The sequence below is a fragment of the Macrobrachium rosenbergii genome, chromosome 56 (assembly GCF_040412425.1).
Source record: "Macrobrachium rosenbergii isolate ZJJX-2024 chromosome 56, ASM4041242v1, whole genome shotgun sequence".
In the NCBI taxonomy this organism is placed as follows: domain Eukaryota; kingdom Metazoa; phylum Arthropoda; class Malacostraca; order Decapoda; family Palaemonidae; genus Macrobrachium; species Macrobrachium rosenbergii.
Genome location: NC_089796.1, coordinates 75,393,863 through 75,418,862, shown reverse-complemented (window position 1 = coordinate 75,418,862; position 25,000 = coordinate 75,393,863).

Below are 25,000 nucleotides of genomic sequence, written 5' to 3'. Positions count from 1 at the left end.
ATGATTCTTTTATTTACGTAGATATGAATTTCATTATCCTTTACACGCGATTATGTAGTTTTTTTCATTTCCTGAGAACAGTTTTCATTTGCTACAGAGATATGTCTATGAATTATCTACTTTTTCAGAATAAATTTCCATCACCTTGTTAAATATAACTGTGACTTCATCTGACTTCATTATAAACATGATTTTGGGCACTTTCTATTTACATAGAAACCACCTCTTGCTGCCAAACCTTAAAGCTGCGTAAAAAAGGCGCGTGACAACTATTGCATCTAGTCATCGGCTTAGGCGCGAGCATTTCCTATACTTGAATTATTCGGGCTCAGGGAATCTGAAAATGAATGTTCAAATGTTTCTCGCTGATTAGGGCTAATGAATCCTAGGAAAATGTTCACTGGGGTGTGATAACGAACATAATGCAGGGGTGGTATAGTACCACCCCCGTCCCCGTCTGGTGTTTGCACGCCAGTAGTACTCTGCAATCGGCTGAAGAGTCGATGCATTTGTGATGTTGGCAATGGCTGTGGAACACAGGAAGTAAAGACGTTTAAGTTACAGAAGGGCGCTGCCACAAATTGTGGCTGGGAAACTCGGTTGTAGAGATAAATGCGCAATGCAGAGGGCATTGGTTGGCAAGGGAATGAAACTGATGGACACTGTCAATAAAGACTATTGCAAAGAAGAGGGGCAGCCCCACAAATTTTGGGAGAAAGTCAGCTGGTGAGTTGAATGCAAAAGTAGACAGCACTGGTAGGCTAGAGGACGAAAATATGAGACTGAAAAAAAAAAAAATGATGGCATTGAGAGGGGCGGATCCACAAATAGCGTTTGAGAAACTTCTCTGAAGCTTCGACTGTAGAGAGCGAAAAGCTTAGGCTGATGCTCGACCTTTTTGTTTAATTTTCAGATTGCTCTGTTTATTGAATTTTTAGTTTAGGAATTTAGTTTACTTTGTGGATTTTAGTACCGTTACGAGTGTACCAATACCGTCAAAAATTGCTGTGAAATCAAGGTGAACAGAGAAGGTAAGTCCCAACCCAAGGGACAACTTTCATACTGCGTACTTACATAGTGCCAGTTTGTGAAAGGTCTGCGTGTTACACAGGGAAACGTATGAATATGTGGACAGACTGTGTATTATTACTATTATTTTTATTCAAGAGCTCTCAAGAGATTTGAATTGTTTTGCTTTTGTGAAAACCGTTCTTGAAAACCTTCTCAAAACGGCTTTCTGTTATATTATTTCTGTAAATTCGCTTCAGAAAATACGATTTACATTTCTTGAGTTACTACAAGTAACCGAAATGAATTTTTTTATGTGAAACTGACGGAGAACAGTAAACAATAGTAATTTAAAGCTTCATTAGCGTCAGTAGACTATAAGTGCATAAACATTCAAATAGCTTTTTTTTTTTTTTTTCTAATTTTGCTCTCGTGTTTTTAATGGAGAATCTTCTCACCGCGCGCAACAAATCGACGAAAAATATGATTGTAAAAATAAAGGTAGGTAAAAATCAGACGACCATTGTGTATGAAATAAAATCTTATATCAAGTAAGTTGCTGATCCAGTGTTAAGTAACATTGCCACTTTCGTCGTGAACCGCAGCTTTCTCCGTTACTTAAACTGTTCTAGATCATTCATCTTTGTTCATTATTTCTGTAAAAGCTATTAGTATTGTTTCAGTAGATGAAACCTATTCACACGGAACAAGCACACCAAAGGGACCATTGACTTGAAATTTAAGCTTCCAAAGAATGTTGGTTTCAATCTCCCAAAGCAGACCCCACACTACAGCAGGAACTGATCATGGTACAGAGCCAGTGGGGGAAACGCGAACCCGCGACATCTGAGCGGCATGCCACGACGCCAACCACCACACCAGCGGACCAGTATGTAAATGCAATTTATAAGAGCAAACACCCACAGTGTCCCGGATTTTGTTGGTCGTTGCTGTGTGAGGTTTTGGTCTCTGATGGCTGACTTGAAAAAGCCTAAGTCATCTTGCATCAGGAAAGCATTATAACCTCATCATGACAGTTATTCCAATTCCATTTAATAGTGAGTTTGTACTGGCCAATTACTGCTGTTGAAGGGATTCCTTTGAATATGCGAAGTAATTTGATGTGATGCAACGCACAGACACACACACACACACACACACACACACACACATATATATATATATATATATATATATATATATATATATATATATATATTATATTTATATATATATATACACAGTATATATCCATACATATATATTTATATACATACATACATACACTGTATGTGTATATATATATAAGACAAACTTTTTAGATTATTCGAACCTTAACCTTTTCTTATTTGTAAATGTATTCATTCTTAATATTTACCTACTTGAGTATTATTGTTTTAATATATATCTCCATGCCTTGTATTAGAAAGAACAGTTCTCGAAGTTCATAAGAAAGTTAAGTGTATTTTTTGTTTGTCTTAATGACGTACATACATACATACAAAATACATATATACATACATGTGTATGCCAGTGCTGCAATGCAGGAAATCATACGCCCTTACTTAGCATGAGGTAGAAGAAAATCGGATGAATAAGGAGGCGAAATGGTAGAATGAATTACCCGAAAGGAACAGTGGAATAGTGACGATAATAGAAATCAAGGAGAACGGACTCATGGCAGAGAAATTTATATCTTATCGATACATACAGCACAGGCATTTTAATTCCTTCTGTATGTATGTATGGAATGAAGACGAACAAACAATAAACTTGACTTTCGTATGAAAGAGACATAGAGACATTTATTAAAAACGGTAATACGTAAATAGGAAAATATATCAAGTACAAATACATTAACAGATGAGAAAAGGTTAACGTTGAAATAACCTAAAAGGTTTGTCACACAGTATACATAAATGTATGCATGCATGTATGTATATATGTATATGTATATATATTTATATATATATATGTATGTGTATGTAAATATTTATATATATATATATATATATATATATATATATATATATATATATATATATGTATGTATATATACAGTATATACACACACACACACACACACATATATATATATATATATATATATATATATATATATATATTTCAAATCATCATAGTTACTGTATATCATATTCCGGCGACCTATGTCAGCTAGTGACGTCATTGTTAGCATCGACCTATGTGGACTGACGTAAATCAGAACTTGACAGGTTTTGACTGAAAAGCCCCAATCCCAAGGTCTTGCGTTGCCTAAATTTGAACTAACAACAATATCTAGAGGAAAGTTATCAAATAATGGAGCTTCCTAGACGCGAGAGAACATTAATTTTGCTTTGGTATAACGCCTTGGTAATGTAGAAACTACCATTGAATAAGAATAGTTGCATGGATCTGTTTCTGAAGACTTTGATCCCAGTGTATACAAAAACGACGCCGTGAAGAAGATTGAGGCAGTTCGGTTAATTGAAAGTGATACTGAGAGATTAAAGATGTCTTCATGTCAGGCAGTCCGCGTGTGTATATATATATATATATATATATATATATATATATATATATATATATATATATATATATATATATTACAGTCAACATGCGTAATCAGTCATTACGCGTAATGACTGAAATTTCAGTCATCACGCGTAATGCACTTAGGGACATTTGATCCCCCAGGAGCTAGTACTAATCATTTATGAAATACATTTGACCCCAGGGACTAGTACTAAACCCGGCGAAACAGTGTAGGTGACTCACTGTTTCGCCGTGTTTAGTACTAGCTCCTGGGGGATCAAATGTCCCCTAAGTGCATTACGCGTGATGACTGAAATTTCAATCATTACGCGTAATGACTGATTACGCGTGTTGACTGTAACACACACACACACACATATATATATATATATATATATATATATATATATATATATATATATATATATATATGTATGTATATATATGTATATATAATATATGTATATATATATATATATATATATATATATATATATATATATATATATATATATATATATATATATATATATATATATATATATATATATATATATATATCTCTCTCTCTCTCTCTCTCTCTCTCTCTCTCTCTCTATATATATATATATATATATATATATATATATATATATATATATATATATACATATATATATATATATTATATATATATACATATATATTTATATATATGCATATATATTTGTGTATGCACGTATATTATATACTTACATTTGATACGCGCTTTCTTCCCACCATCCACGAATTGTACAGAATTTTATGTTTTTCACTGGGTGGACATTTATGTAATGAAGAGGATTTTGTCCTTAACTTCTTACTGTAATCTTTTTGTTATACTCAGCGAATTTACTTTTGTATTAACTTGGTCTTCTAGTGCAAATTGAATTTAATCATCATTTTTCGTAAATTTTATTTTTCCTTATAAGAGTTTTTGAGTTGATATTGCGGATGTTGGCAGGATGAAGGAAGAGCTGTGTCACAGAATAAGAGAAGCGAGAATGGCAGGAGGGTGTGTGTGTGTGTGTGTGTGTGTGTGTGTGTGTGTGTGCAAAAGGCTGGGAGGAACCTGGAAGTGTCAGTGGAAACCATGGTTAGTATATGAATGAATGGATGTCGAATCAGCTCTCTTCTATAGAAGTGCAGTGTGAATGTTGAATGCAAATGAATGGTGGAAGCTGTAAAGAATTGTTAACATAGCACATTTGTTATAAGAAACACTTAGAAGTGAGAAATTAGAGATAGTTAAGAATAATGAGGTTAGCTCATTTGAAATTATGTGTCACTTTCTTGAGATGGTTCGGTCATTTGGAAGGAATGGAAGATGATAGGTTAGTCCTGAACATCCAGATGGGGATGTCGCAGTTTCTGGTGTGTTGGATGGTCTGCTGGTGAACTGCTGTGACTGTTTATGAAGCAGCTACTGCTGCGGAAGTTTGTGCTCATGATATTCATCCATTAACCAGTCATTTAAGTGTTAATGTGGCTGTGATCTTCGTTGTTATAGGAACCACCTGTTATATGAATGGGTTAATATATATATATATATATATATATATATATATATATATATATATATATATATATATATATATATATATATATATATATATATATATATATATATATATATATATATATATAATATACATATATATATGTATATATATATATATATATATATATATATATATATATATATACTGTATACACATATACATACATACATACATACATAAGACTTTCATCATACAGCAAGGCGAATCACCTAATATGTAAGATCTTGAGCGGAAGTGACAGAATCCAGGATATCTGGAAATCGTAACTTCTTAATTAAATTTGTGAAACTAAGAATTTCTCATTACAGGCCCCCAAAGTAAGTTCGGTTGGTCCTTGTTTGTTTTGCCCCCCCCGCCTCCATTTTTTTTTCCAGTGTTTTGGTTTATTTAATAGAACTGTCTTTGAATCTCCGCTGTTTAAGATGAGTATTAAAAGAGGGACAGATCGATTTCCGCTACGAATAATAATAATAATAATAATAATTAATAATAATAATAATAATAATAATAATAATAATAATAATAATTATCATAGAAATACAGTAGTATCAGGAACAAGTCTTTGTATTGGTTCTAATTACTGCGAATTAAAATGTCATTCAAACCGACGTAAAAATAAAAGAGAGAGAGAGAGAGAGAGAGAGAGAGAGAGAGAGAAACAAAAATGAGGAAAAAACGCCCAATCAATATCGAAACTTGTGACAACCGAAAGCAAAAAAAAAAAAAACACTCTCATCGAGAGATCTTTGAAAACGAAAATGAAAAAAAAATCGAAAATAGAAAAAAAATTAAAGAAGGAATACCGACGAGAAAGCGAAGGATCAAAAGAAAGGCGGCGCAAAGAAACGAGTCAATAAAAGGTAAAAAGGCGAAGAAAGAAAATCCTTGAGTTATGAGCGGGTGCTTGAAGAGTTCCGCGCTTAATTGAGGAAGAACTGGTGCCCAGGGGCATTGCGGCTGAACAGCTCCCAGGGTAAAAAAAAAACCTTCCCGATATCGTTTCGCTTCTCGACCGTGCGTTGTCGTCTGACAGAGGTCGTCGGCGGTGGCTGTTGCGCGCGCGGGGGCACGTACGTGTGTACGTGTGTGTAATACTATATATATATATATATATATATATATATATATATATATATATATATATATATATATATATATATATATATACATATATACACATACATACAAAGTGGGTATGTGTGTCAGTTTCCTTGTGGCAATATATCTTGTTTATGTTTCATATCACGTTATTAATCCCGTGATAGAGGTTGTTTTGTATATATATATATATATATATATATATATATATATATATATATATATATATATATATATATATATATATATATATATATATATATATATATATATATATATATATATATGCTACCTAAGATATTTTCAAATTTAATTTTCAACAACCTCTCCTGATTAGGAAGAGAAAATAGGTCATCTTCTTGGACCCATACTTCCAGGCGGAACTCTTTGGGTAGGTTGAGTGAACCAAGGGAGGTCATTTAAGGTCAAGGGAAGGGGTCAGACCCAGGACACCGCTTGTTTGGAAAGTATTTCAGCTCTGCTCGTTAATCCCCTTTTTCCTATTGGCAAACACTTGTAAGTCCAAATAAAAGTCAGCAACGGAACCTAGACCGATTGCTTGGTTTTCCCAGAGCTGAGAGAGAGAGAGAGAGAGCTACGTGATGCACACTTCCCCTGACGAAAGCATTAAGAAAAATGGGAGTAAGGACAATTGCGAAAGTGTTCAGAAAAATAAGGAGAGGAAAGCAGGAGGTGGGGGACGAAGAGAGATGGGGCCTTGGAGAGGAGGAAGAATGAAAAGGACAGAAAGTTATCGAGTCTGAGATTGTGGGAAAGGGATAAATCCTCTGGAGATAAGCAGAAATCTTCGACGCTGATGTGTCAGAGAAACAAGCTGAAATTGCTTTTATGCCACGTAGGGTAGTGGCAGCGTCCTTGCCTTCCGTCCCTTTATCCCGTCTCCTACATCTTCATGGAACAGATGGATCCTGTTCCCTTCCCTGGAGAGTTGTGGTACGGAAGGGATCCTTCCTCCCTTCTGAATTCTTATTGAAGGTTCTTTGATTCATGTTGCTAAGTTTTTTTTGGTCCAGATATATATAATATATATCTGGACAATTCTTGATGTTGAAAAGAATTAAACGGTAAAGTTGCAGTTTCTAAATTGAACCTTTTACACTTGAGATATGTCAACAGAGACGTCATGAAAGCATGGGGGCCTCCAATGATTTTGTTTATTGACAGTCAGAAGTTGAGTACCAACCCTCTTTCACGTTTATTACACACACACACACACACACACACACACACACACACACACACACACACACACACATATATATATATATATATATATATATATATATGTATGTATGTATGTATATATATATATATATGCAACAACTTCTATCACGGGAACAACAACGTGATATAAAATATAAGCAAAGTACAGTATATGGCCACAAGGAACAGACACACTCACACACACACACACACACACACACTGTATAATATATATCTACAACTTTCGTCTCTTAGGAATCATCTGGGAAACTCCCAAAAGCAAGTGGAGTACGGTGAGTCTATCGCATATGAAAAAACAAAATTTAATTTTTTCGGCACGATGAATTATTTTCTCCTTTATGGTAATTCGGTACTTTCTAGTTCAAGTGTGATCCCAGCGTTCCCCATCACCATTCCCCTAAAATAAATATTATTTCTTCTAAGCATTTGTACAGTTCTTTGGCCGGGCTGTTTCTTTGCCGAATGGAGCCTTCTGCCTCGTTAGCCATGAGTTATGATATGATCTTGTCACTGAGTTCATAGTTAATCTTCTTACTTCTTTTCATGTAGCAACATTATGTAAAATGTTCTTCCTCACCTGCACCTGTCATAAACCTTTCTCAATGCACAGTTTTTGAACCTTTTTCTGATAAGTAAATTCATCGAGGCACTTGCTTAATTCTGTAGGTAACAAGAAGATGAGGTGGGTCTTACACCAGTTTGCGTACAGTTTGATTTTGGGATCTTGTAAAACAATATTTCTCCCATTTCTCCCCATCGTTCCTGATATCCTGTAAGAAAACTGTCATTTGCATATTTTAGAGATTCTGGAAGTGTTATGCTAGTTTTTAAAGTAGTTATATAGATAAGGTTGCTTCTCAGAAAAATAGAAAATAGATGAACTGTGGACTGGGGTTAAAGAAACAGGAGGCGGTAGGAGTAGATGAAGAAGGGTATGCTGAATCCTAGGGTAAGGTCACAGGGACAGCAGGGAGTGTTTTTTGGGCAGAGCAGGGCAGAAAAGGGAATAAAAACAGTATTGAACGATAAGGAAATTCAAGGCTTTAGTGAAGGAAAAAGCAGATCATTTGAGGTACAGTAAATGACAAGAGATTATTTTCAGGCCTACGGGATGACAGACAGAGTAGTCACGTAGAAAGTGAAAGAGAAAATTAAGGAAGGTAATAAAAGACAGAGTTCCTTTACACCCAGGAAGGGGAGACTGCGTGCGAGATAAGGATGAATGGTGTAGTGTGTGTAGTGGCATTCAATGCGCTGCTGATGTGGTGGGGGGAAGGCGTCATCTCGAAAGGTCTTGCCGAAAATCGAGAGGGTAACACCCGCTTGGCGTTACCATCCATAAGGGGAAAATGGCACAAAGTAAGAAGTAAATAATGACTGCATACATATATAAATATCAATGAACAGATATCTTGGTAGACATCCTCATGATATTTTGTGAGTTCGTGTTGAATATTTTTTGTACAGCACAAGAGAGATCCCACCACGCAAAACAGTTTCCTCAAAGTAGAGAGCTTCCTTCGCCCCTCTCTCTCTCTCTCTCTCTCTCTCTCTCTCTCTCTCTCTCTCTCTCTCTCTCTCTCTCCCCAGAGAAGGTAAATAACCGTGAAAATGTTCGTTTTGATGTTGGGGAAAAGTTTGAAACTACTTCCGTATACTTTTTCCCCTTATCGTTCCCATCCCAAATCTAATTTGCCTTATACATATGCTTGTTAAGCTAACTTGAATTTAAACGTGTCCGTACGGTTGTTTAATTTTTATGTTTTTGTGTATACCTGCCAATGTCAAAGAACTCCATCTTTTCCATCTATTCCGATTTTACACACACACACACATATACACACATACACACACATACATATATATATATATATATATATATATATATATATATATATATATATATATATATATATATATAGGACTATATATCCATTCCATCTGTTCCATTTTTTTACACACACACACACACACACATACACACATACACACATACACATTAACACACAGATATATATATATATATATAACACATAGATATATATATATATATATATATATATATATATATATATATATATATATATATATATATATGTGTGTGTGTGTGTGTGTGTGTGTGTGTGTGTGTGTGTGTGTGTAGTGCGTGTGTATGTGTGTATGGGTGTATGTGTGTAAGATCGGAATAGATGGAAAGGATGTAATTCCTTGACATCAGCAAATAATCAAGCAAACAAAAAACATCGTTTTGAGAAGCATTACTTGCCAACACAATTACTCCATTGGAACTCAGTATGTCCTCAGCGTACAGAGATCATCCGCCTGGAGTTCCTTACCCTAACCCCCTGGGTTTTTCCTTCCTCCTCCTCCTCCTCCTCCTCCTCCTCCAAGTAATATGACGTGACAAGCGTGCTATTACGCGGTGCCTTTTGCCATTACCTGGCATCTCACTTTTTTCGCTCCTAACAAATTTTAATTTATCTGTCATTGGACTTGTCTCTGCCGTCGTCTCAGCCATGCTATTGTCTGGCTCTATAGAAATCCCTTTTGTTTCTGAAGCTTCTACCGTTGCTCTTGGTATTTTATTTATTTTGATGACGATACTTTCCCCGAACAGAGAAAGATGGAGGAAGGTCACTAATCAAGAAATGGGCACGAGGGATAATATCACTAATATGTGAAGACTCTGCCCCTTCTACAAGAACAGTAATTTAGTATTCTGGGTGTTTCAGAGCCTGCCCCGCCCCCACTCCCGGCCTTTTCCCAGGCCAGAATAAGGGGAATTCTCAGTGGACTGATATGATCTTCCATAGATACTATGTAGAATTTTGATATTTCTGACGCTCCCTGCTTCTTTATGCTTGTGGAATGGAGTATAGAATGGAATATAGAGTTTAGGCCAAAGGTCAAGCACTGGGACCTATGAGGTCACTCAGCGCCGGAAAGGAAATTAACAGTAAGTAGGTTTGAAAGGTGTAGCCGCAGGAAAACCTCAAAGCAGTTGTACTATGAAATAATTGTTTGGAGAGGACAGACAGCTAGATGGAAGAAAGAGAATATGAACGGAGGTACAGTAAAAGAAACGGAAGAGCTTGCAGCTAGGGGCCGAAGGGACGCTGCAGAGAACCTTTAGTGCTGCCTACAGTGCGCCGCAGAAGGTGCACTGATTATGCTACTAATCTTTCGGGCTTTATGCTTAACCACACAGATTGTTATTGGGTATTTTAAGTATTATATATGTTTATTGCTTTGTAGTTACTGGTTTCATTCTGCAATCATTTTGGTTGTTCATGTAAGTGTCTATGTACAGAATTAATATAATGAAGCTTGAAATAGTTTGTGAACAACAACTGAAACCGTCATAATCCCTCACATGAGATAGACCTTCTGACCCGTGAGAGAGAGAGAGAGAGAGAGAGAGAGAGAGAGAGAGAGAGAGAGAGAGAGAGAGAGAGAGAGAGCTTTTATTAAAAAGTTCCTATTCAGACAGTCTAGAATGAACTACGCACATAGTTTGGAAGTGAGATGGAGATTTTAAAAATTTTGATCCAGATATGTGAAAGACTGCATTCCAGAGAGAGAGAGAGAGAGAGAGAGAGAGAGAGAGAGAGAGAGAGAGAGAGAGAATTTTCTTATAAGATTATGCCGTACAATGCCTTTCTGAAGCCCGGATTTGTATCTAGATATTCAGATGGCTGAGTATCACACACACACACACGTACAGAGAGAGAGAGAGAGAGAGAGAGAGAGAGAGAGAGAGAGAGAGAGAGAGAGAGCTTCTTGTTCTAAGAAGGTTCTTATTTCTGTTCTCCCTCTCTTCTGGGACCCTGAAATTGTTTTGGTGGACCATGCGTCTTCATAAACAAACAGACACTGCTTCCCATTTGGAGGCCCCCCCCCCAAAAAAAAAGAAGTCAATAAATAAAACAACAAGACGGAAAAGTATCCTCCACAGTATTCCAAACAACATTTGGGAAGGGTGATTTAAAATTTATAATAAATCTCCTAAGAGATCCCGTGTTTTCATTGTGCTTTTAGGGACATAATGGCGCGCTTACATAAATCATTAGATGCCAAGTAATTTCATGCCTTTCCGAAATTCAGTGGTTCATTCTTCTCGGTGATATATTTGCTTTCTTCGAACGAACAAAAACGTATTGTAGAATTCTCCGGCCTTCGAAGAGACACTGTTATTTTTAATCCTCGCATATTTGTCAAGGGAGAATCTTTTTTTTTTTTTATGAAAAATGGCGCTCGAGATTTTAAAAGCTGGTGTATTTTCAACATCGCTTTATACTTTAGATTACAGTAAACGTTCGCTCTATCAATATGTGGCCATTGTACGGTGTAATTTTTGTCCCCGTCAATTTATCTTCATTATATCTGTACCTTGGAAATCGTAGTATTGTGCCTAAATTACTCTCCAATTTTGTTGTTTACCAAGAGGATCACTGGAATGATCGATGGAGTTCAACTGCTAAGCTGCATTCCAATTTTCAGTAGTTTTCGTTGGAATTTTATCTGTTTTTGTCTGTCCAAGAGATGTTAGACGCTGTGTGAACGATAAATTCCGTACTGTAACCGATATAGTCGGAGTCAAACCATCATAAAGTTGAGACTATAATGACGTATGTTTTCGGAGAGGTGGAATGTTGAGATGCTGTAACGATTCCATATTGAAATTAACGCACTGGATTTTTATGCGAAAAGTAAAGAAAACGTGAAAGTATATTCTGAATTATTCTTTTTTAATTCCGGGAAATATAACAAGAGCCACATCTGAAAATCTTTTGTTTGTCAAGCTTTGATTTCACATGTTTACATTGCTGGAAAGATTGCTCTAGCTTTTCATTCTGTTTCCTCGTGTTATAATCATCTCGCCTCGTGACTAACTCAACATTTCACAGTCTCTGAGATCCTCGATGCCACTTTTCTTTATAACTTTGGTATATATTTTCCTCTAGTTCCTGCAGTAGTCAACTATTTGTGTTCTTTTCTTATCTCTAACAGTCAAAACCCAGACAAAAATTGACCTCGCTTCCATGGCTGTCATTATATTTTGCAGCTTATATCGCAAAGCCCATTTACTCATTCTTTTCTTGTTAAAATATGTCTCTGTTAGCTTTTAATTCTCTTTTTTATGTCCTTTCCAGTTGCACTTACTTTGGTTCAAAGTCCTTCATTCTTTGTTTTTGTTTGTTGGCAGTAAATAATTCCATATCATGTTACATAACAGAAAAGTAAAGATTATTGTGATTTTCTCCTGAGGCTTTTTAATATTAAAATTTTCAACCTAATTTTATTATTTCCCAGGAACCGTTATTCCTTTCTTTAATTTTGCATCCTATCTTAATGGTTGACTTTACCCTTGATTTTTTTCTTATTTTTAATGCTAGTTTCTTATTCTTTAATGCCAGTTTTAAGTTGTTAGTTTTGACATTACGACTCACATAAAGTTGTTCTGTTATGTTCTGCCATCTTTTAAATTGATGGCTCCATAACTGTATTCTTTATCTTCATATTCTTTATTACATTTAAAAGCGTCATAATGGCCCACCCTTGACCTGCTAAAGCTTTATGATGAACAATGATAATTTACTTTTTCATGATATAATAATAAGCTCTGAATCCTCAAAGTTATGACAGTTTTTATAAGACAAGCCTCCCCCCACTCACTAGGTCTTGGACCCGGCAGGTTTTTTTTTTTTTTTTTTTTAAGAAGGCATGGGCATTAATTATGCATAAATCATGCCTTTTATCCGGTCTTGTAGACCGGCATAAGGACCGCAGCTCCTCTTCCTTATACAGTAAAAGATAACGTCCCAAGCCCGGGACGCGTTTCATTTTACAAGGGAGATTCGAATTTGCGTCCTTTACTTTGAGTGGACAGTATTTATTGCGCAATAAGAGAAATTTCTCTCTTGCTTGAAGGTATACGGTACTGTTCTCATATCTGTGAAGGCTCTTGACAGGCCATTTTTCTAGCAAGAAGCCTTCGAACAAACGCATTACATGAGATCGGTGGCTCAGTAGTGGGGTTAGCTGCCTACTAGTTTTTATGAAGCTTCATATATGAAGAGACTTTCCACATAACTTGACAGAGTTGAACTGAAAGCTTCTAAATAATTAGTAACAAAGTTCTAAATATAGCTTAGATTTACTTCATGTCTGTTGCACATACATGTAGCCAGTAAAAACTGCATGTATCTCGGATGTATAATTGTAAAAGTCAGGAGAGAAAAGTAATTGTATGATAAAGTTCAGGAAGAAAGGTAATGGCGTGTACAGGGATATATCGTAACCTAACCTTTCCTCCTACATGGGATAATGAATCATGGGCCATATTCGATATTACGTGAGGTTGTGGGCCAAATTCTTCGTCTTGTGTATAAGATCGAAATTGAGAAAGAGAGATGTCATCCTATCACATCGATACCCTGGAATCTTCTTTTCCAGTCCGATTGTGATCAGCGATTCCTGAGACACTTTTTACATATCTTTCCGAACGTAGTTTGAAATTGGCTCTTGTTTTATAAATATGGAAATTTCCATTAACATTTTTCTGTTCGAAAACTGCGGCGTCTCATAGCGATACCTCACAATTGCTAGATGATGATAGAATTGTCGATTGATAGGTACTTACATCTGGCTTTGCATTTGATCAGTGGCGCGGTTCAGAACTAAAGCTAAAATCCGGTTGAGTTCTGCCATAAGGTCGTTTTGCTTTGCTTGTTTTCTAAAGTTATTTTGCAATAGTAGCAAGACAGTCACCCAAATTCTTATACGATAATAATAATAATAATAATAATAATAATATTAATAATAATAATAATAATAATAATAATAATAATAATATTGAAGGTTTTCGATCTCTTGAATGAGTTTTTTGGTAGCAGGAGATGAATAAAAGAATTTTGGACAGCTGCTGTATGATTTACCTGGTGTTGCCAATAATAATAATAATAATAATAATAATAATAATAATAATAATAATAATAATATTGTAGTTTCTCAATCTCTCGAGTGAGTTTCTTGGTAGCAGGAGATGAATAAATGAACTTTGGAAAGCTGGTGTATGATTTACCTGCTGCTGCCAATAATAATAATAATAATAATAATAATAATAATAATAATAATAATAATAATAATAATAATAATATTGTAGTTTCTCAATCTCTCGAATGAGTTTCTTGGTAGCAGGAGATGAATAAATGAACTTTGGAAAGCTGGTGTATGATTTACCCTGCTGCCAATAATAATAATAATAATAATAATAATAATAATAATAATAATAATATTGTAGTTTCTCAATCTCTCGAATGAGTTTCTTGATAGCAGGAGATGAATAAATGAACTTTGGACAGCTGTGTGTGATTTACCTGCTACTGCCAATAATAATAATAATAATAATAATAATAATAATAATAATAATAATAATAATAATAATAATAACAGCTGTGAATGGTGTAATCGTTGGTAGCTGTAGTCTCATCAAAGTAATGACCCATTCAGTACTGGAAATAGCAATGAAAATATTAATAAGGCGGTGAAACTATCGTTAGTATCATAGTTAGAAGCAATTCCCAGAAAACCCCGTTACTCGCAGGCCAAGGGTAGGACGCAGCGACCTCCCCAACAGCCACAGGGTAATTATTGGCGGTAATTCCGATACAGGAATGCCCTGGCCCCGTAGATTAAGGATGCCCCAGGTATGATAGGAGTATTTGGTCGGCTAGGGTAATGAGGCGGGCAGGCCGAAGCTCACGCCCTCACTGTCCTGACCAAGGCTGGCCCTCCGGAGTCCTGCTGGGTCACCTGAGAGTCCGCGCCGAACGAATCAGGTCCTTCTGGCGTTGCTCCGTAGGGGTTAGTTTTCCGTAACGTCGACTCCCAGACTTTTAAACAACAGATTTAAATGATAACGATCGGCCTTTACACTCAATTCTTGTCACGGGAACAAACAATAAACACCCCTATAGAGGGAAAGAGATACCGTACAAATAAACATGTGTAGATCAATGCTGGAGGAAGATCGGAAAATAAAGTTTAAAAGTTTAGAACGGCGTGTGTTTATCCAAAGACATACTCACTCATTTGGACCTTCTGGTATAAATAACACTTTTCTGTAATTTTTTCTCATTCACTATTTGCCTGAGGAGAGAGACAGTTTGGTCTCCGAAATGTAGCCCCTTACTTTCTACATTTTGGCGTTTTTATGGGCTCTTTATTTTATATATATATATATATATATATATATATATATATATATATATATATATATATATATATATATATATATATATATATATATACACGTGTGTGTGTGCACGTGTGTTTATAACAAAAACATATTTTTTTAGTTGTATAGCTCATTCCCTCTTTCACATTACTAAATATCACAAAAATCTCATAACGCAGGGGCTTATGGTGCGAATGAATCTTTGATAGGGATAATTCATTTACCGAAGCTGGCCTGTTGAAATCATACTTGACTGCTCATTGCTTTCAACAGGGATCAAATGATTTCATCCCTTTGTGCGCCAAGTGCCAATCAGTGGTCCGGCTCTGTGCGTTTGAAAATACATCACTAGGGATTAGACGAGATTTGCCTTCTGCCACCGGATTTATTATCCGGAGCCATTATTGTAATTACAATTGTGGGGCATTGCTTTTGATGCCATAATAGTGGTATCAGTTTTTTTTTTTATTTTGCTTATCATGAGATCATGGTGCAGTAATTAAATAAGTGAATGATGTCCTTAGTGGTATTGGTGTCTAGGTTTTTTTAATGTTTTTTTAAGTGTATTTCAGTCGAATAAATTAACAATAATATATGTATATATATATATATATATATATATATATATATATATATATACATATATATATTAATATATTTTATCACATACACAGTTGTTCTGTGCATTAGTAAATTACTAAAAGGACCTCATTCAAACTGGATGATATCTAACGGAGTTTTTTATTTAGAAAAAGTTGCAAGCTTTCTTGGACAAACAGTCCACATTATCAAGTATCCGTACAATGAGCAGACGCGTAGTCCAGCTGTATTTATATCTGTGTGCTGGGTACTTTTAATCCTATAATCGCCTAGCTCCTCTGTGTGACCCCCACCCCCTTGTGATCTTGGTCTTTCTCTGATCCCTCCTTCCAGGTGTCCGTTTTCCATGCTTCTCTTGCGTTTTTCCTTTGTTTCCTTGGTACTGTGTAGTATATGATTTTTCTAGATATGCTGTCATCAAAGCCGTTTCCGGTGTTCCCTGCCATCGTGTTGTTGGCGCAAGTTATGAAGGCGTTCTCTACAACCAGTCTAGATGTTTTGTTGGTGTTCCTGTACAGAAAACTCATATTTTCCCAGTCTATTCCGTGATCATTTTCCTAACAGTGTTTGGCAACTGCAAACGTCTGATTATAATGCCTTATGTTCTGCAGATGTTGTTTGCTTTGCTCTTTACATGATTTGCCAGTTTCGCCATAGTACCCTTCTTCACAGTCTAGACATGCTGCCATATATACCCCCCCTCTAATCTCTTCCCCCTCTACCGACTTTTGTTTCTAACTATTTTATTCCTAATGGTGTTTTTGTAGCTGCCTATCAATTTGAAATTATTTAGCTTTCTGTTGATGGGTGCAATAGAGTTGTTGTCTGGGACTGTAATTATTTTCTTTCTTACCAAATGTTCCTTTCTATCCTTTCCCTCTCCCAAAAATAGTTTTTCCTTGCTTTGATGTGTGCCCACTCCCACCAATACTTAGGGTAGCCTAATCTCCCTAAAACTCTCCCTCAGGTAATCCAGCTCTTCGTCTAAAATTCGGGACTGCAAATCCTATAAAGCTCTGATGGCCAACCCTGTCATTAATCCTATTTTTATTTCTTTCCTATGACTGGAGAACCTGTGTATGTATGAAATGGTGTGTGTCTTCTTCCTACTTACCTTGAATTTTAAATTTTCCCTTCCTCTTGACCAGGACATCCAAGAAAGGAATTTCTCCTCCTTCTCTTGTTTTATTGTGAACTTGATGTGTTCATTTAGTTTATTTATTTTTCTAAAAACTTGTGTAGATCTTCCCTTTCTCCCTTGTAAATAATCAAGATGTCATCCATGTATCTTACCCATTTTACGATATTTAAGATCCCTTTATTTACTTTGCCCACTTCTTCCTTTTCAAACCATTCCATAAAGATATTAGCTAGAATTGGTGAAAGACTTGAACCCATGGCCACGCCATTTTTTGTAGACGAAGAGCTGGATTACCTGAGGGAGAGTTTTAGGAGATTAGGCTACCCTAAGTACTGGTGGGACTGGGCACACATCAGCAAAGGAAAAACTATTTTGGGGAGAGGGAAAGGGATAGAAAAGGAACATTTGCAGGAAAGAAAATAATTACAGTCCTGGACTAACTCTATTACACCCATCAACAGAAAGCTAAATATTTCAAATTGATAGGCAGCTACAAAACACCATTAGAATAAAATAGTTAGAAACAAAAGTTTGCAGAGGGGAAGAGATTAGGAGGGGGCATATATGGCAGCATGTCTAGACTGTGAAGAAGGGTACTATGGCGAAACTGGCAAATCATGTAAAGAGCAAAGCAAACAACATCTGCAGAACATAAGGCATTATAATCAGGCGTTGGCAGTGCAAACACTGTTGGGAAAATGATCACAGAATAGACTGGGAAAAATATGAGTTTTCTGTACAGGAACACCAACAAAACATCTAGACTGCTGTAGAGAACGTCATAACTTGCGCCAACACGATGGCAGGAATACTGAATTTTTTAATTTGAAGACAGCATATCTAGAAAATCGTATACTCCACAGTAGGAAATGAAGGAAAATGCAAGAGAACACGGAAAATGGACACCTGGAAGAAGGGATCAGAGAAAGACCAAGATCACGAGTGTGGGGTCACACAGAGGAGCTTAGGCGATGAAGGGGATTAAAAGTACCAGCACACAGATATAATACAGCTGACTACGCGTCTGCTCATTGTCGGATACTGATAACAATATTTGTCCAAGCTTGTAACTTTTTCTGAATAAAAACTCTGTTAGATACCATCCAGTTTGAATGAGGTCCTTTTAATATATATATATATATATATATATATATATATATATATATATATATATAATATATATATATCTATATATATATATATATATATATATATATATATATATATAAATAATTTACATTAAAATAAAAAAATATAAAAATTAATATTAGTGTTTTTATAACATATTTTACTTTTATTGTAAATGTTTTATATGTATACTCAATAATATTTTGTCATTATATATATATATATATATATATATATATATATATATATATATATATATATATATATATATATACATACACACACACACATAAAGTTTTGCCTTTCGACTTCTTTACGTCTTTACAACTTAACTCTGCTAGTCTTTACTAACTTCGCCCGCTTTATCTATCAAAATCGCAATTCTCCGTTTCCCATTTATGTACAAATTCGTTCGGCAATCATGTTCCCCCCTGAATTGACAAGAAGCACGCCGAGGGTCTGTCTATTCGAGGTTCAGAAGGCGTCGGCCACATGCTTGAGGCCAGCGAAATCCGACACGCCGTAAAAAGGCTTGCTTGAGGAAAATTCGATCCCTCTACAAGAAAGGTGGAATCTTTGGAAATGATAGGGTACATGAGCTTTATGCGGGCATTAATGGGGGAAGAAGGGTATATGGTGTCCTATTGGGTTTTTTTTTGGGTGGGTTGGGTCAGGCTGTGGATATGAGCCAGAGAGCCGAGAGAGTGCGAGGGGTTTCGTAGGAACCATAGACCCAGGTCCTGCCACTGGAGGGGTTGTGGGCCGAGTTCGGTAATTGATATGAGGCTGAGCCCCCCGCCAATACCACCCACAGAGAAACCAGATAGGTTTGGAAGCTCATAAAGAAAAAGGAGGACTGAATTTCCTACTTCCTTCAACAGTTTATTATAGAGGGGTCATGGATGGAAGAAAAACAAAAAACAAAAAAAAAAGCGTTCCTTTGATGTCTTGATTATTTTAATCAGCGTTTTCGTAGGCAGTTTTGCTTTAGTATATTACAGTACCCAGCTAGAAATATTGACGAGCATTATTGTTACCGACGAACTGATGTTATTTATTTATTTATTTATTTTTTGTGGAGATGTTTTTCTTATTCTGGCAGTAAACTTCGCGAAGTTTCCCTTTCACTCGTGGTCCCAAATGAGTTCTCTTTTGGACCCTGAGTCTCACAATGAAATCTAGGGTACAGGAGAGAGTTTGGGAAAATGGCCCGAGATTTCAGCCAGTTACCCAGCTCCATAGAATTATTCTTTTGGTTATTATTGTCATTTTCATTGACATGCGATTCGCTCTCTCTGAAAGGAATTTTAGTAGAACAACACTTCACTTTTAAATACCGTCTGAGAAGCAAAACATGTGCAGTTTTTTTTCATCCTGGGTTGTTCTAAATTCTAAAAGAACTAGTTGAAATTCTGAAGATTATATTTTTTTTAATAATCGATTATTGCTAACCATTTAAATTTAGTTCATCGAACTTTTTTCCCCCTGTATTTTACCGTAAAGAGACGGAAACATTCGTAGGTTCTCTCAGTCACCAAGTTCACTTACTGCCAAATTAATAATAAGAAAAAGAGACGTATAAGAATATATTTCTAATGATTTTGTCCTCTTGGGAAACGAAGAAGATGAGGCACAGTTCGTCTCCGTAGGTTGGACAGCGCCATAGGTCCACAGCAGGCTTTCTTGCGTTGTCGCTTATGGCAAACGCCGGTGCTACATAAGCCATTTTGATTGAAACCCACCAACCAGAGTTCCACATTTTTGTAATTAAGGACTGGTAAAACTTATTCGTATCTTTCCGTTTCTTCTTTTTACTTATACTAGTTGATTTTGTACAGCTCTAATTGTTGTTGTCAATTTGCTGTCATCTATTTATAAATCCTCTATTTCCTAAACATGCCCTAGAACTGCAGGCCATTTATATTTCAGTTCTGCGCCTTTGTGGACTATAGAATAGCAGCAGTGATGCTTCGATCAAAACTGGCTTTCGTTTCTTTGGGTGTTGTCCTTTTGTCATGCACTCATTCGCTGCATGACAAAACAGCAAATGATTGTTGATTGGCATCACATATTAATATTTTTTTGTTGCAGACAAGAAGCGGTGTATCCGTTCTTATCACTGTCATGCAAACGGCCCCCACGATTCTAGGGGCCCCATGCTGTCATATTCTACATGAAAGGGCTCCTGGCAGAGAGGATAATCATACTAGCGTGTGTTTTTGGACGTTTAAACATTGATTTTGTAAGAATTTTTCGTTGAAAGTAGCAAAAAATCTAAATTTATAATTCTATTCCGTTTAAATTTTTGATTCAGCCAGTGCTTCTCTTTGCTTAGGAAAGGTTCCAGAAGGTTATTTTTACTGGATTTAGTACTGTCAGAGTAATTTGTATTTTATGAAGGAGAACACACCAGTTCATTGAGTAGTAAGACTGTGTTTCACCGATTTTTTCCAAGACATCCATCCTCGGTTGGTTCCTTCCTTCTACATATCTATTTTTCCATTTCAATGGCGACCTTCTTGACAATGAAACTTCTCCATGACTACGGTTTTTCTGTCAGACCCGGCACTGATGATTCTCTGGCGATAGTTATCAGAAAGGCTGCAGTACTATTCGACGTTACATCATGAAAAGTGGAAGATTCTGAGCTGATTCTAGCTGCTTTTAGCAAGTTATAGTCGACGAATTTTAAGAATATCACTCGGCCACGCCCCCTTCCGGTAGATAATCCATAATATTATCGTACCGCACTCTCGGGCGATATCAGTTGCTGCTTGGCTATGACACTGATAACATCGAAAGGTCGTTCATTCAGTAACTAAAGGAGGTTCTAGAACCTGTAAATTAGTGCTTATTTTTGTGCAACCTCTCTCTCTCTCTCTGTGTGTGTGTATCAGTGACCACTGCAACTTGCTCATCCCAGTCCGACGCTGGCTTATGATGAGGACAGCGCTGCCAGCCGTATGAGTAGTGCTGTAAAAGAAGGGAGGGGGATAGGCTGGGGTGGCAGGGTGGGGGAGGTAGCATGTGGGCGTGGCCGAGTGATATTCTTAAGCTGCGTCGACTGTAGTTCTGTACAAAAATCACAGAATAAAAAGGACTGGCACCCTTTTCTTTACTGGTGCTTTACAGTGTTAGAAAATGCCGAGCGACATACAGCTGAGATGGGTTTTATTTAAAAAGGTTTTGTGTTTGTGTCTTTTTAAACTAAAATCGAAGAGTATTTTCATGCTACCATCTAAATGGAAAGTCTGAAAATTAGCGAGGTAATAATGTTGATAATAAAAATGCTATTTTGCATTAGCCCGTCTCATCCTGGCAAGTAAAAGTTATTTTTTTCCCCCAGTCGTTTTTGTGGAATTAAATTCAGTTGCTTACAGCATGTAAGTTGGGACAAGAAACTCTGCCTTAGTTATTTCCCCTTCTAATTAAAATTGCGCTTCAAGTTAAGTGAACAACTTTTGAGAAAGAAAGGAAAAATTCTGGGAGAAATATCTAAGACTGCAGAGACCGAAAATGCGAGGGAACAAGAAGAGGAAAAGGCGAGTGCAGAAAGAGAGAGAGAGAGAGAGAGAGAGAGAGAGAGAGAGAGAGAAAGAGAAAAAAAAAGATAAGAGCTGCTGGGAAACTTCTCAGAGATTTCGACAAATTCGAGGAATTATTAATAGCTGGGCCGTGATTGGCGGACGCCTTGCAGGTGGGGATCACGCTGAGCATCCACAATGAGAATGCAGTTCCAGCGAGATTCCAGATTCCAGAATCTCCTCGTGTTTATCTCTTTCAACGGTTTCCAGTTCTTCCATCTGTCTGCCTTTTCCACTCGCTGCTTTTGCTTCTTTTAACGATTTTCGTCTCATATTCTCTAATTGGATTTTTACTCTTGTTTTCTCTTTTTCCTTTGTTTTCCTAATTCTTGTGATTGGAACCCTTTGGGAAAGTCGAATCTTTTAGATTTATTGCTCAGTCTCTCTTATTTTTTCTTAGTTTTGGAGATTAGGAGGATTAGGGCACTGGGGTTGGGATGGGAGAAGTGGGTTGTAAACGACGATGTGCGAGATAGATTTGGAAATGGAATAAAGGAGAGACGAAGACCAGTGAGGAAGATGCAAATGCGCTTCTTGCAAGAAATGTAAACCAGCCTTTTATTGAATTTTGATTTATCTAATTTATTTTTTTCTTTTTGATAAGTGAGATTCCTTCTTTCTGTATTTCCCTTTGCCTTCTCTTACTTCTTCCTAATGAACGCCATATTCTTAGGAAGCTTGAATTTCAAGTCAGTGGTCCCTTTGGGCTTGTACCATATGAATGGGGTTCATCTTCTGAGTAATAATAATAATAATAATAATAATAATAATAATAATAATAATAATAATGGAAAGAGAAACCCACAAGATTCTTGTGTATAACTTGTTTACTGGTAAAGTAATATGTAAATATTTACAAGTAAAACAAGTTATACACAAGAATCTTGTGGTTTTCTTTCCATCTTCAGAAGAAAACTGAAGAAGTTTTTGTTTGGTTAATAATAATAATAATAATTTATATGGTTTTTGTGCTATATCTTGGAGTCATTTGAAGCACCATTGATTTTTATATTTTAACCTACTCAGTTTGTTTGTTGTGCCTATTTGTATTGAAAATTATGATGTTTGTTTCGATGCAAAACTTGGGTTAGTAGATTAGGAGAGACAGCCAAAGAGAAGTGAGTACATATATGTATATATGTATATATATATATATATATATATATATATATATATATATATATATATATATATATATATATACATATATATATATATATATATATATATATATATATATATATATATATATATATATATATATATATATCTGTGTGTGTCTTTGTGTGTGTGTGTACTACTTGGCTCTTAGATCTCTATAGCCTGTGAATGGGTTGTATTCAGATTTTTATAGAAGTTCTGCTTACATTTTAATTTTCTTACCTTCATTGTTTTCATCTTTCGTCCACTACATGCTTTCTTTTTTGTATATTTTAGCAAGATTATATTTCTCACGGTCAGTGCTTTTATATTTAACTTCCACCCAGTGGTTTTGCGAAGTGTCTCTGAGGTAAAATTTATTCAAACTGTTCAAATGGATGAAACGAATTCAAAAGTCCTCCTTCTTGGCAACATGCGTGGCTGCGTAGAATGAATAATCAATTAGATTATCAGTCGGGAAATCATACTACTTCACTTTAAACGAAATAGAACTTTAAGATATAGAAATGAAAAGAACACCGCTGGAATGCGCAGATGCGCAGCTTACTGAATCCTCTAAGCGGCTTTGTTTTCTTTTCATAGTCTGAAGTTGTCTTTTATTATTATTATTATTATTATTATTATTATTATTATTATTATTATTATTATTATTATTATTATTTATTTATTTTTTTTTTTGCATTGACAACTCTTGTTTTAGGTTCACTTCAACTATGCTGCGTAAGCCTTTCTTTGAGATTCTCTCTGTTGCGCAATTTGATCATCTGCTTTTCTTTTCTCATCATTCTACTGTCGTTTCTTCTCACTGCAATGCATTTTTGGTGGTTCTTCCTGTTCTCTGCCTAGTCCCTTAATAGCAGAATCTTATTCTTCTTGGTACATGTCTAGATTAACAGTCGGGAATCCATCCAAGTAAGATTGAAGCTTCAATTCATATCTTATCTTTTTTTTTTTTTTTTTTTTTGCCATGCCCCCTGGGCATGATTGTTAAGAGTAGCTGGAGGCCGTAAATTGGAAAAATAGATACGGGGGAAGGAAGGAACATATGTAGACCAACTCGTTGAGACATTTTCTTATTATTCAATGTTTATCTCAGTTTTTTTTATCCGTCGAAGTTTCCGGAAATAATTTTAATTGTTGTCGCTTTTTGTCTAAAAGATTAACATAGTTTTTTTTTTTGGGCCGTATTTTATATTTCTTCTGAATTTTATTAGCGTCCTATTTCCATGCCGGTATTTTCTGGATTTTGTTAGCTTCCTATTTCCATGTCAGTATTTTCTGGATTTTGTTAGCGTCCTATTTCCATGCTAGTACTTTCTGAATTTGATCAGCTTCCTATTTCCATGCTAGTATTTTCTGAATTTTATCAGCGTCCTATTTCCATGCCAGTATTTTCTGATTTTATTAGCTTCCTATTTCCATGCTAGTATTTTCTGAATTTTATTGGCTTCCTATTTCCACGCTAGTACTTTGTGAATTTTATTACTTCCTGTTTCCATGCCAATTTTCCCCTCCGAGATAAGCCCTTTAGTTGGTGCTTTATTTTTCCTCTCTATCGTTTCATTCCCATTAATTTAGGGACTTATTTTCTCTCTTCAGTTTTTCCTCCTGTTCTTGTTAAGTCCGCGAAGTAATCTCTTTTTTTTTTTTTCTTACTGCTCTTATTCGCCTCCTGTGGTCA